The following is a 16,177-nucleotide window of genomic DNA, read 5'->3' on the forward strand; positions in this document are numbered from 1 at the left end:
TTTCAATTAATTTCGAAATTGATAGAAAAATATATATCCTTTTTTTTCTATTTAAATGGTAATTTGTAAATAATATTTTTATGACACTGGATGTCTTCGTTGTGTCTTGATTTAAAGTTAAAAAAAAAAAAAAAACAATTCATTTTATGAAAATAATAAATCATTGTTTTACATATTCATTTAACTGAAAAGAAAAAAAAAATTTACTATTAATATTAAAAGAAAAATTATAAGAGTCTGATGTTTGTAATTAAAATATTAAACTATAATTTATATTGATGAATATTCTTTATTGTAATTATTATTAATTTTAATTGTAGGCTAATAACTTTATGTTTCAAGTACAAATAGCTTTAAGATTATGATAATTATTAAGAGACAATTTTATTGTTTAAAGTTCCATTTTATTTTAAGTTTATATAAAAGTTTTTTAGTAAAAAAAAAAAAACATGAAATTCTTGATACAATTATTGATTTAAAATTTATTTAAATAATTTTATTTAACAAAAAAAAAACAACAACAATTGTGATACAATTATGATGGTATTTATAATATATTTTTTTTATTTTTCATTTCGATATTTGATCTTGGTTTTTATTTTAACAGTTGATTTTTAACAGTCAAATAAAGTCCATTTGAGTGAATTTTGGTCTGTATTTATCAGCAGCATTTGGTGGTCAATATGTTCTAGTAAATGAAGCTTTTTCTTCTGCAATTTGTCGCCAATATAATCAAGATGTTCTTCTGGAATGGTGAGTCTTTTGTATTCAACTAAAATTATATATAAAAAAAAAATTAAAATACAGCTTTTAATTAATCCTTGAGTTTATAATTTTAAAAAGTTAAAAAAACTTTTTTATTTATTTTATTAAAATCAACGATAAAACCAAGTTTTTGTTTGTATTTTAGTTTTAAAAACCAATTTAAACCTTGCAAGTTATAAAACTATCTTTTTTTTTTTTTTTCAACTACAAAAAACTTGAAAAGTTTTATCATAAAAAAAATCTCTTAAAATAGCACTTGCTGGGTTAATTTTTTTATTGGATGTAAAATAAAAATATGTACATCAATAAGCACCCAAGCAAATATATTTTCACTACTTGAAGCACCAATTTTCAGCAAAAGTCTGACGGAAGTTTGCTTGATGGAGCATTTTTTTTTTCTTCATCAAAGCCTTCGGCAATCAGCTCTCTTTCAAGGTCTCAATTTATAATAAATTAAATGCAATTAATTATCAAATATAAAAAACAAAATCCTTATAATAAATCAAATTATTTTTCTAATATTTCGGCTGTTCTCTTAACGAAATCCATTAGCCAGGTATAGAAAAGATCCAAATAAATTTATCCACAACACAATTTGCTCCATAACCGACAACTTCACGGTTAATAATTTTTTTACTGTCAGATAAAAAACTCGTGGCATTGAATCAATTTAATAAAAAATCTTGTAACTAACATTTTCTTTTTTTTCTTTTTATTTATATTATAAATTTAACCTTCATTACATCGATCAAACAAAAAAAAAAAAATGTCAAACAAAATCAGTCACTATTCTATATTTATACAATGAATTTATTTTATTTTTTGTTCAATCAATTCAAGCAAACACAATTTAATTAAAAATAATTAAGGTGAAGGTAAAATTATTTTAAAAATATATTCAACAGACAATATAATTAATAAATTTTTTTTTTAATTAATTCTTTTAATAACCCTTCATTTAAAATAAACAACACTTATTAATTTATTATCTATTATAAAAACTTGACATTCAATTTCGAAAATTAATTGTTTATAACTAATATATTATCATAAAAATTGATTTTGGCAATTAATTAAATTATTTCTGATCAAAAATAATATTCTATATATCATTTAAAACTTGAAATAAATATAGTAATTCATGGAAAATGAAAAATAAGAAAAGTACTTCACGTAATTAATAAAAATTACAATTATAATAAAGAAAATAGTATTAATAATCATATACATAATATTATATACAACGACGCGCCGGAGGCGCGGGGTAACCCTTGTCTATATATAAACTTGACTTTGTTGCAAGAAAAAACAATAAAAAAAATGAATCATTATAAAAAAAAATAAAAAAAAATGATTTCCATCAGAATAAATTATTTTTCAAGATATACATCACTTGTTTATATATCCTGGTTTTTAAATGAATTAATTTTTAATAATAGTATCATCAAATTTAGTTGATTGAAATATATCATCACCTGAAATAAAATTTAAACAACGTTAAAAATTCAAAGTGATAATTAATAATTACTTCCTGGTTTCTACTAACTGTTTCAATTTTTTTATATATATATTTTTTTTAATTTTTAATAAATAATAAAGAATGGAGAATATAATTATGTGCTGCAAGGCACAATCATATGAATTGCGCTCCAACAGGTGCCGGGTATCATAACCACCAGAGCACCTGATGAAGTACAATCAACATGCAGCCTCTTTGAATTTAATTATCTCCATTCTAATGATTACATTTAATCTTGATTTGGTAATTTACACAGTTGTTGAGGTATTCTTGTCAATGATTTTATGCTTACTCGTAGCGCGCGCTACTTCAGGTACCTGACTATTAAATCATCAGTCAAAAGTACCCAAGTAGCTCGTGTTAAAAGTAGCTGACAAACATTAAAAATATATTCTTCAAAAGCACCATCAATTTACCTATATTAAAACATAAATATCACTTTAATTTATAAATAAATTAATAATCAATTTAAATAATAATCAAACACGTAAAAAACTTGTTGCAAAAAAAAATGAATAATAAGTTGAACCTTGTGATGATATATCAAAGACTATGTTCAATGATGATGATCGAAGGCCAAAATATTTAATTTTATCCATCGAGAATTGTAATATATTATCAAGGCTTCAAGACTCCAAAATATCATACACGTATTAATGGAAAAAAATTCACAATTTACCAATTGATTTGTTAAATAATTAAAATTTTTTTGACCACGTTATATTTTATTATAATAATCAATGATGAAATATATGTAATTTTACACTTAAAAATTAAAACTGATGCTTGATTAAATATCAAATATCTATGTGGCACTTTTTTTTTTTAATTAAATAGTGTTATATTTTTGTTGTAATATAACTTAAATATCCATTTACAATGAACTTCTTGTAATGTAATAATGATATGATCCAAGAACACCGGAAATACAAAAGTAAATTATTAAATTAATACAAGTTAATTGTTTGGATATAACACTAAAGTATTGTGCAAGTCAAGTTATTTTATTGGAGATATGTTCAAGTCACGAGAGCCAACGCGAAACTGACAATGAACGTGCCTCCAAGACGTTCAATCTAAAAAACTTACTCATGCGTTTGGAAAGCTCTGCTCCCCTCCAGTCACTGCCACCGACACAGAATAAAAAAATAAAAAAAAAAAAAAGAAAGGAAAAAAAAAGTTGAGAAAAGATGTGGAGGAAAATATTTTCTTTGTGGAAGCTGATGATGTCGTTGGGGGTAACAGTAGGAAACTTGGGGAAGCAGGTAGAAGAAATAAGAGATGAAAAAATAAAATAAAAAATGAAATATTTCCGGTGAACAAGAGATTCGAATATTTGTAAAAAAAAAAAAAAATGCATTTGGGACTTTGAAGCTGTGGGATCCCGACGGGTAGTCCTTGGAATTATTTTGAACCGCTAATGACACGATGACCGTGACTAGACAATATTCAGGTTCAAGGTTTCGACATGGAAATCTTTTAAAATCATGTGTCAAATGAAAAGCTTCATTTTCAACAAACAAAATAAAAAATATAAATTGTTTTTTAACTTTTTATATACTTAAATACATGACTCAATTATGAATCATTTTTAATTTTATTTCTACAAAATTCCACCTACACACAGAAAAAAAAAAGTACCATCAAAAGAAAATAACAAAATTTTTCACTTTTAAAATACCAGTATAAAAAAAAAATCAAAGAAAAACACTTTGAACCATCAATTGATGATTTAGTATTCAAAAAGACAAACAACTCAGCATAAAAAAAAAAAAAGAAAAATAAACATTATTTTAAAAGGAAACAAAGAGAAACATTGACAAAAGAAAATTCGCTGAAAATACTGGTAAGTTGTTGTGTATCTTTGACATGAAAAGAGACAAGATTACAAAATGCATATATTTATTCTGACCACTCAAGACAACACATGCGTGTCTACAAAAAAATAGCAGAAAAAAAAAAAAAGGATCATTTTCTACGGATGATATGTGTGGTCGTCGTCGTCGTCGTCGTCGTGGTCGTCATCATCGTTGGTTGTGATGACGAAGCAATTGATAATTGAACAACCAAATGATTGTCTAGACTATTTATATTATTATCACCGCAATAAATAATAATTGTATCTTTGTTTTTAATTTTTTTTTATAATCCCTTGTATTACAACAAGTCTCGTTGTTTCATAAACTTTCACAAATGGTGTGTGTATTAAGGTGGGTGTTTTATGTCTCCATATCTGACCACTCCAATGTGAAACAGAGGCTATCAGTTAACTTATTATTATGTTTGTTAAAAAAATTATTGTACATCATATTTAACACAAACAATTCAAAAAGATACTTGTATTTTATGATGGTGAACAACTTGCCGAGGGGATATTACAACAAAAATTAAATACTTACGAGCATTTCAGACGGATATCAAATTATCCGCGATTATAAACACAACCGTTGACGCCTCAAATTTCAACTCTAATTATTTTTTATAATTATTATTATTTTATATTAAAAACATACATTTATTTGTTGTTTATTATTTAATTTATTTGCCATTAAAACGTTGGAATAATCGGTAGTTTTTTAAATATGAAAATGTCTTAATGTTTAAATTGAAAATAAGACATGTGATTATTTGATGACCTTGATATGACATCGTTAAATCATGAGCCAGTATATTTAAAATAATTCAAGTGTATTTTTGAATATATTGTACGACTGGTTTTATTTCTAAAAAAAAAAAAGAATTTAGAAAAGAAACAGTGGGTGAAAAAAAAATAAACTAGTGAGACAAGTTTATTATTTATATTTGCAAATACGTAGGTGTATTGAATTTTTAAATTTTTTTTAAATATCAACGTTGTAGATTTGAAAAAAAAAAAAAATTTTTACAATGACGCAGAGTTTATTGATCATTGCAGATTATTTTGACATAAAATTATCGGAATTTAAAATAAATATTCTTATCAAAAATAAATATGACTAAATTGAATAAGAAAAATTGTCTCAATTATTTAAAAACAAAAATTCAAAGTTTACTATTAAATTTCTTGACAAATAAAAAATCATTTCAAGTATTTTTTTTTTAGTTCATGTTAGAGGGTGAGTTTATTTAAATATTAAAAAAAAAACGGTTATTTTATTGAGTTAACGGTTGGTTTTATTGAGATGTATAAATGTTAATCGACGGTTAAAAATATATAAGTAAAAGGAAGTTGATAGAATCCACTAGACATGGTACCCAGAGAAAAAGAGGGTTTTTATGAATCGAAGAAGTATTAATCGAGGGGGAAAAAAACACAAGGTCTCTCTTTCTTTCAACTTGTACTTTAAAGAAAAAAAAAATAATGTAAAATAATAATACCAAGAGAGTGAGAAGATAAAAAAAAAGAAAAAAATTGAAAAAGAGAAAGACAATTTTTAAAGTGAGCATTTTAAAAAACTTTAAGTACAGAAGAACGAACGTGACACATTGATGACTGGCTTTCAGAAGGATCCAACTGGGGTGTAACAAAAAAAATAAAAAAAAAAACGAGAAATAAAGAAAAAAAAAATAATGAAATAACGACTCGACCGGATGATAGTCTTCTTCTATTCCCAGAATCACCATGGGGAATATTTTTTCAAGTCATTTGAAATATTCATGCAATATATTTTTTTTTTCAATATAAAATTTGAAGGAAATATTGAACAATAGGTCAAGATATTATGTGAAAAGAAATATTGCAAAAATAGCCTCAAAATAAAGACTAAGTATTAATACACATTGATCAAATGTGGCATCAAGGATTGGCTGTTGGATCCCTTTTTATATATAATTTTTTTTCAACCCTCTATTTCTTGATCTGGCTATATTTAGTTTGCCGCAGTGCAGTTTTGATGCAGCTGACGTTGTTCTTGCCGCACGTACAAACAACGATGTAAAAAAAATTGAGTAAAAAATATATTTTTACAAAAATCAACTCGACAAAGAAAAACGAAACTAATAAAAAACAAAATGGGGCTTTTTTTTCAAGTAAAAATAAAGAGGGAACAAAAAAAATAAAACATGAATATGCGTGTGTGATTCTGCTGGGTATTTTGCAAATTGTATGAAGGCCACGTTGCGAATAATAAAGAATAACGTTCATATATATATTCGAAGGATACAGTACGTGTTGAGAGTACTCATTAACACTCACATTGTTGGCATAAAAATTATTTTTTATTTTTTATTATAAATATTACTCTTTATGATTATTTGATTATATTTTATTTTTAGTTTGTCATTAACAAAGAAATATATATTCAGTGGAAAACTTTGTAGTTTGCAAAAAAAAATCTTGGATATATTTTAAATAGTAGTTTTTTAATTTTTTATTGCTTAAGGATGTCTTATCTTTTCTCTTGAATTACCGACTGACAATTATCAAGTCAATGACGTTCGCAATAACACATCCTCTTCTTTAACCGTTAAAAAAAAATATTTTAAAAAATTTCAAGAATGTCTGCGTTGCAAAAAAAAAAAAAAGAACAAAAAATTAATTTTAAATTAAAAAACTATTAATTATCTATTAATTATTAATTATTTTTAATTTAAATTATAATAAAATGTCAGCACAAATTTTGGTTATACTACTTGGAAAAATTATTCATTTTGGAGTCTTTTTAATTCTCATTTCTCTCCCCGTCTCGCACGAATTTCAAGGACGTCAGATGAAAGAATAAAAAAAAAAAATATATATAAAATAACCGGCTCAAGCTAGCAGAGAGAAAAGAAAGCATCTGTACCAGTTTGATGACGAGTATATATTTTTTTTCTTTTTCTTCATCATGCTTTTTGTCCTTTAGCAATTTTTTTTTTCTTTTTATTCATTCAATTGATTAAGTACATGGATTCATGCAAAGAGCATCATTATGTGTACACACATGCATCACTTGGCTTGATGTTATTCGCAATCGATAAAAGCCATGTAGCTTTTTGAGAGGTGTCTTTCTTACAGTAGATAATCCCATTCGTGTCAGACGACACATCAATGTCCCCAGACAAACGACATACCGACACATACACGCACCTTTTAGCTAATATTTAAATATAAATTTTCATTGTAAATCAAAACTCATTAATCATTATTTATATATTAAATTAAAAAAAAAAAAAACAGTAAATTGATTTAAGCTTTTATATAAATTATTAAAAATTCAATGGGGAATTTTTTATTCAAATTGAATTTATAAAAAAGACTGATTTATGATGATGACAAATTGATGAAAATAATTTATCAAAATTAACAATTTTTTATGAGTAATATTGAATTGATTAATTTGTCATTAATATTGTTATTGAAAAAGAAATAATTTGTCGCAGTTGGGTCGATGGAATCAAGTATGTAGAAATAAATGAGGACATACATTAAACAAGTTCAATACTCGGTCAAATTGTCATTACTTATTGTACATAAAAAAAATCAGCATTACTCTTAATTTGTTGTTTAAATATTTCAATAAAAGCTCAGTTTTTTTTTCCATACAATTAGTCAAAATTTTTCGACACAAGTTTAGATAAAAAAAAATTGGAGTAAATAGATAAATAAATATTCTGAGAAATTGATGATGATGATTTTATTTGAACAGCTTCTAGACAGTCTACAAAAGCTAATGAAAAAAAAAAATATATATAACAAAGATTCAAGACAAGTAATCATGACACGTTTTTTGCAAAATTCCAAGAATAACACCAAGCAAAACTAGGGATGTCTCAAGGTCTTCCTAGGGAAAAAAGATAAATATTTTAGCGAAGAAAGAGAAATGAAGATGCTCAAGTAATATTGGATATATAATTTTTTAAACTCCCACTATTTAAACACACAACATATCGCAAAATAATTTGCAACTATGTGTATATAAAGTTGGATGAGTATTTGTTGGCGGATGAAACAGCAAAGATATCCAGAATTGGCGCAGAGTAGTGGGATTTTTAGCGGGGTGGTAAAAAGCTGGCAAAAGTTTTTAAGTAGGGGTTGTCAGACAGAGGCGGGGCACAAGTTAACCGTGGGCCCGCAGGAGGGGGGGCGCCTAGCAACAGACCCGGTGACGATGATCATCATCATGATGGTGGTGGTGGTGATGATGATGATGGTGGTGGACGGTCAGGAGGCAAGCGTGATTAAATAAAACTAGGGAGCAATGCGCGCTACGAAAACGACAACTACATACCATAATGATAATGACAAAAATTAACAATAAAAAAAAAATTTTTTTTCTTTTTTGCACTAATTATAAAAACAACTTAAACACATGAAATAATTTACTTGAATATTTTCCAGATAATAAATATCATTTGTAGTCTAATTCTTAAGGAAAAAATTATAATAAATTTTAAAAAAAAATTTATTTATTTTATTAATTAAAACAAGTATTTTATGATTAAAAAAAAAAAAATTATATTTTGTTATTATTATCATTCATTAGGCTTTTTTCTTGTTTGATAAATTTATAGTATAGAAATACACAAGTTGTGTGTAAAATCAACGGATACAAGCAAGCATCGAGGCGAATCGTTTAAAAGTTCGGACGAAAGTCGACCTGTCTCGAGGTCGAATTTGTACAATATAATAATAATAAAAGGAGTGGCCTGGTAACAAACCCAGACAGTGGTGTATTTTATTTTATTTTTTTTTATTATTATATTTTTGCATCACTCAGCAATATTCTTGAGACACATGAAATCAAAAATATAAAATTTTCATGTCTTTGTGTGTCATCAGCGTAGTCATCATCATCATCATTCAAAATCAGCAGAAAAAAAAAATAAATAAATAAGAATAATGTATCCCTCGATGATGATGATGATGATAATATAATAGCTGACGACAAATTTAAACAGAGAGAAAGAGAGATAACTTGTTCGTCAAATTTGAAGTATTAAATGTAAAATGAGATCTAGATGATGTGATGCAAGATGATGTTGATGGTGTCAACGGTTTGCTGATCTAATCATGATCATATAGAATATATATATCTCAAGACATGTATATAAATGATATATGTATTGGTTGACCGACCGGAAGTGACACCACTGATCATCAATAGACAGTACCATTCAGGGTGACACGAGGGAGTGGCAAATACGATAAAATCTATACTTGATCTTCACGCTTTTTTATTATTTTTATTTTTTATTTTTTTTTCTTCCAGATCGATAACTCTTTATCAATCAATAAAATCGCAATAACTTAATTTTTCTTTTTTTTTTATCTTCGGTATGGCTTTTAAAATTCAACAAGAAAAAAAATATTTTGATTTTAAATTTTAAATGTTTGTTATTAAATATTAAAATTTATTTTATGAAAAATTATTGAGTAAATATTTTCTTTGATATTTTGTAAATAATGAATTTTCATATAAAATATTTTATTTTATTTATTTAGACTTTCTTTGACAACGGAAATAAATAATTTAACATAATAATCATATCAGTAACGATCCAACAAAATAAACAACTTGAAAATTTACATATTTATATATGAAACTAAAATACGATTACTGGCACTAATAGTTATTGTCGAAAAAAACAAAAACAAAAACAAAATTATATGCTTGATAAAATTTGTAAAAATAGTAATAGAATTATTTTAATTTTGAAAAATAAAATTAGGGGGTGTGGCATTTGATAATTATTGATAATAATTTGTTTAAATTTTTCGAAAAATATTGTGTAATTGTTATTAAAGATTGTTTATCTGCAGTGAAGTAGCCCGACACACAAAACTGCATACAAAATTGCATTGCAGAAAACACTGCAGTGACAAAGAGTGGGGGAAGCTCTAGGTCTTGATAAAATAATGGATCAAGTTGATAAAAAAAATAAATATATATCTTTCCAAAAAATTAACTGGAATAATTAAAAGAAATATTTAATTTAAAAAAAAATTAAAAGCAACAATTAGCATGAGTAAAAAAATCAAGATAAAAATTAAATTTTAAAGGTATTTTAAGGCTTGATAAAATAGTCTTAAAATTTCAAAGTAAAATACAAATGTTTCTTCAATTATAAAAGAAAAAAAAATGAAAATTTAAATACATTTCAAGACACAGACAAGTCAAGCATGTATGATGAGAAAATTTTAATATAAAAAATATAATTTGCCAGTCGAGAATTCAATATTAAACTTTCTTTTTTAATTTTTTTTTTTATCTATTAATACAAATAGATATGTTCACTTTTACATATAAAACAAGCATCTTGTTACCTTTCAAAGCACGTGTAGTAAAAAAAAAAAGAGCACAAATAAAAATTAAACGGAGTTTATGTTGAGTCACGTCTAGAAACCCGGATTATACAATTTCTACACCGAGCCTTAATAGTTTTTTAGAAAAAATAAATAAATAAATTTTTTATCAATTAATTTTTCAATAATAAAATTCGCCAAATTAATTAGTATTACTAAATTAACACAACAAACTAAATCAATATTTAAAAAATAAAAAAAAAACAATAATTCATTTGAACTTTGTCACCTTGAAAAATAAAAAATAAAAATTCGGTAAATTTTTAATAATAATTTCATGATATTCTGACATTATTTATTATCATTATTATATTTTTTTTTTTTTAATCTTTCACGTTTCTTCCCCTGAGCAACTTTGTTCATGGACTATAAATTAATTTAACAGCAAAGCAAGTCTGGCTTGGCTAACCGGTTGTAGTAAAATGAATGATACAGCTTCGAAATAAATTTAACCAGTTTGACTTTTTTAAAAATTAACACTTATATAAAACATACGGACTTTTGTACTTTGAGATAATGAAAAATCATATTAATTAAAAAAATAATCTTACCTGTGTTGAAGATCATCAGTTGACAAAATAATCATACCACAATTTTAAATAATAAAATTATTAAAATTATACTTCAACTCTGATTCACCATGGTGAGCGTTTTTTTTTTTATTCAGATAATTATTGAGATAACGATTCGCAAATAATTCGGTCGTAAAAAAAAAAAAAAAAATTCATGAGTAATGTGTTTCGTGATCATGTGATTTAAATAATAATAATTTTTTTTTTTTTTTTTTATAAAATTCAATTGTTTTGTAAGGTTAATTTAAGGGAGGAAATTTAATCGTAATTATTTTACGTTAATATCAAGACACGAGACACGATGAAGGGAATAAAAAAAAAAAAAAAAAAAAAATGGCGTATAACACGTCACCAAATCACTCGTGCTTTTTCAGATTTATTAAATCAATTTTTTTTTTTTTTTTTTAAATTTATTATTACCTGTGTTTTTTTATCTAGCTATTGTCGTAAATTGTCGTTCACTTTATCAATGATTATTAAGATATAAAAATGGAGGAAAAAAAAAATTGAAAAAAAAAACCGTTAAAAAATTATCAGTAACTCCAAAATGTAAATTTATAATGAAAAAAAAAAAAAAAAAATTAATTTGTTTGCTCGCGAAATTGAGGAGTAAAATTTGAAAAAAAAAAAAAATTTAATTACGAAATGATATGTAGTTTGAGTAAGTATGAGTTGAAAAAAAATAAATTAAATTTTTTTTTTTTTTTTTTGATATTACCGAGTGGATGATTACAGACGACAAGGTCCACTTTGACGAAAAGCCGGCGATGAACTGGCAGATCGACAGTTTGAAGATACCAGCCGAACCGAGGAGAAATAAAAACCGTCGTTGTAACTTACTAGCCGTTTCGTCGCACATCGACCCGACGAATTTCAACGAACATAGACGAACCATACAATACATATACGCAATTATACATATATGAGATTTTTTTTTTCTTTTTTAATCCCCCCACTTTATGAGTAATTCACGCCGAAAATCCGAAATCCAAGGCACCGGCCGGCGTTTTTGGTACACATTATTATCACTACGTGGCGCTTTTAAAATTATTATTAATATTTTTTTTTTTTTAACATAAACAATATATTTATAATTTATTGTTATTGTTAATAAAATATATACATTTGAATGGCTTTATTATTATTATTAATCCTTTACAAAATCAATGTAAATTTTATTTTTTATTTCGTTATTTTTTTGAGGTTATAAAAATCAATTTAAAAAATATATTTCGTTATTTTTTTTAATTTTTTTTTTTAATATTTTAAAATGTCTCTATTTTTTTATTTAAATGCATTATGTATTTTTTTTTTATTTTCTAAAATGAAAGATTGAGTGTAAAGATTGGAAAAGCTTTTACCCTCGGACTCGGTTGTCAATGTTGAATGTTCATCTACAAAAATCTACGAAAGACGTTATCTTTTGTTAAGACCAATTAGACACACATACACATATACAATATATGATATATATTTGATGACTAAATGTACTTGTATATTGTTGTCATCAATCATTTTTATTTGACATTGTTAATACACCAAGACAAGTCAATGTAGCAATTGTCACAATCTGTTCTATTGTGTGTTTTGTGTGTCTTCTTACAACAATAATATATCTTGTTTATTTTATAAAAAATAAATAAAATTAAATACAAAAAATTTATTTACTCATTTTTATAAATGTTTTTTAAGCTTCTATCATTTTTCAATCAATTTTATATATTAGTAAACATAAAATCAAATAAATAAATAAACAAAAATCATGATAATTTCTTTATACTATCATTGTTATTTATTTATTTTTAGAATTTTATTTTTTCTATTTGAAAAAACACTTTGTCATCTTACTCCAAAAAATAAAATATTTAAATATGATAAATCACACTATTATTATTATTTAAAATTATAAAAATTAATAGAAAGAAAAAATAGGAAAATTTAATTTATCGCTATATTTAAATACCCAATAAAATTAAAAATATATTAGCAAATAAAATAATATTGAAATAAATTGTCAGAGAGGTGCAAAACATAAAAAAAAAAATAAAACATAAACTGTCTCTAAAAATACATTGTAAAAGAGAGTAATAAATGAGCCAGGTGGCTTGATTTGTATCAAGATGATAAAAATATGTTTAAAAGCCATTTTAAGAAATATTAATAATAAAAAATTATTTAAAAATTTCAAATTATATATTAGTAATCGAAATTAAGTAAAGAAATAATAAGGCTGTGTCTGACAATTTTATAAAATTGATTATTAAATTTATAGATGATGATGATGCTGATGATGGTGATGCTTTGGTAGTCACATATACATTAACTTGAAAAATCTATGCATTTATCTCTCTCAAGGTATAAGAAATATATTTTACAAGGAGGATCCAGACAGCCAGACACAGTGGGGCAAGAGGCTGGTATATAAAAAAAAAATAGAATAAAATAAAAGAGACAAGCAAAGGATAACAATTTCATGTGAATAAGAAAGACAGATAAATTGTGAATTCATCGGGGAAATTTTCACCCGGGGTTACACCTTCACCAGGTCGAGCTTTTCTCGTTTTTTTTTTTTTTTATTTTCACTTGTGTATTTATACCACAAGAGTGCTATGAACAAGCCAACTTGAAACGAAAAAAAAATAATTAAAAAATTACTCCAAGTGCGACCGAATAACCCTCATCCCTCATTTAAAATCTCACTTCATCTTTTGAATGTACGTATTTTGTCGTCTTTATTTACCTGTTTATTAATTTTTTCTATTTTTATAATTTGGTATTACTAATTGTCCCTGTTTTGATAAATGTTTTCTAATTGTGTGTCAAGGGTAAATGAAAAATTTCAATTTAAAAATATATATATTGCGATGATACAATTAAATTTGTATATATAAAATTTAGCTTTTATTGAACGTATTGTGTTGCAGTACAAGGTGGTGTATATTTAAAAATAATGTTACATGATGTAATGTATGTTTTACGCCATGGCGACTGCTATATTGGCGCAGTAAAGGGCGGGGTATTTTATGTACAGATTACAGGGACGAATCAATCCTATCAATGCACCCTTTAATATTTATTAATAAACAATATAATAAATTTTATTTATTGTTTTATTATTTATCATTGTATTTATTTATATTTTTTTATTTTTTTTTTAAATTTTTTAGACACGTGGTAAATTTGTAAAATTAATTTGGAGCTAAACTTTGGCTTACGTAATTTTTTATCCTAAAAATATATTTCTTTTAATTTTCAACTGGTTAAAACAGATCAAGAGTATATATATTTTTTTTTTTAATTTATATTTTTAATTATTATTATTTTAAATATTGATTATCTTATTTTTGTTGGGTTATTTTTAGAATTATTTAAAGAGAGTTTCAGTATTTTTGGCAATTTCAAACGGATGGATGACTATTTAATTTTTTATTAATGACACAGTAGTTGATATCAACTCAAAAAATATAATCTCGTTAAAACAATTATGTTTTTTTTTTTTTGATATTAATTTATCAACAAAAACAGAATAAATTTTTCAGTTTCCTTAATTAGTTATTTAATTTTTTAAAATAATCATTTCAAAATATAGTTCAAGGCCAAGGATTTATAATAAAAAGAAAAAAAAAAAATTGTATCTATCAGTAAATGCTTCAGCATGATGTTTTAATAATAAATTTTTTTTTTGTTCATGTTTATTAGTTCCGGTGAGTTTAAAACGATTGGAGCATAAAAATTTACAACGTAAAAGTCATTAAATTTATTTTTCTCTTTGAATGAAAGAGAAAATCATTGAAAGAAAAAAAAAATCATATTAAAACATCAGTAAGATCTTTTTTTTCTTGCTCCAAATGAATGTTTAATTTTGTGGCCAATAAAATATTTCAAAATTAGTTAATTAAATTAAAACAAATGATATTTGTTTATTAATAAAAATTGCAATTAACAGACTAATTTATTTTTTCAAAATTTCTTATTTTTAAAAAGTTAGATAAAATATTATCTAACGTCTTGAGAACGGGTGTGGTATACTGGATAACTGACCTCGCTCCGGCTCTTTTCTTTCCAGACAAGTCCTAAAAATTATTATCTTTCTTTTACTGTCTGATGATGCCCTACGACGCCCCATCACCAGTAAAACCCGCACATTTATTTAATATATTTTTTTTTTATTTTTTCATTCTCAATTATCTATCTTCCTCCCTCTTTATATCTTCGTGTCGTCAAGACCACATGGCTCCGCACCAGTACAACTGATAAGACAAAGAACCCATCAACAAATTTAAATAAATATTATATATTTAATTTTTTTTTTACTATTTCGTTTTTCAGTTTAGAATACTAGAAATCATCAAGATTTTTTTTTTTCTATTTTAATTTAATCTTTAAAAAGAAATTTTTGTCTTTTTTTTTTTTTTTCTCTTAAGGTAATATCAGAAAGAGAATAACTTGTACCCTTAAAGACAAGAAACGTCTCAAGTCTCGATCCCTTGGTTGTTGTATTACAGACCCACACCTTCGAATTTCGAAACGAATTGGCAGACGGCAGTCTGGCTGTCTCGTTGCTCGGCAACGCGTCACTGCCCACCACCATCATCATCGATAGGGTGAAGTTCAGATATTGCTCCGAATAGATTTTTTTTTTTTTTTTTTTTTATCTATCAACTCATCACCAACTTCATTCTTCTTCTTTTTTTTATTTTACATACGTATTTTTAATTGATTTAACAAATGAGCCTTTTAAATCCAAAAAAAAATAAAATTTTTTTTTGTATCTTTTAAATTATATTCAAGGTAGCTTACGTCATATGTAATTTCATATTTTATTTTTTTATATACACTGTCTAGAAGATGATGTCTGTTGCAAAAAACAATAATAAATAAAAAAAAAATTTAATGGAAAATATATTCAAAAGCATTGAGCGTGAAAAACTCATGTACGCCCACAAAATTTTATGGAATATTTTCTCTTGGCAACAAATCATAAACATTATTATTTTTAGCTATTGTTATTAATATATAAATTGAAAAATATATTTAAATTAACAATAATAATGTTTA

Source organism: Aphidius gifuensis, unplaced genomic scaffold, assembly GCF_014905175.1.
Source record: "Aphidius gifuensis isolate YNYX2018 unplaced genomic scaffold, ASM1490517v1 Contig5, whole genome shotgun sequence".
NCBI lineage: Eukaryota > Metazoa > Arthropoda > Insecta > Hymenoptera > Braconidae > Aphidius > Aphidius gifuensis.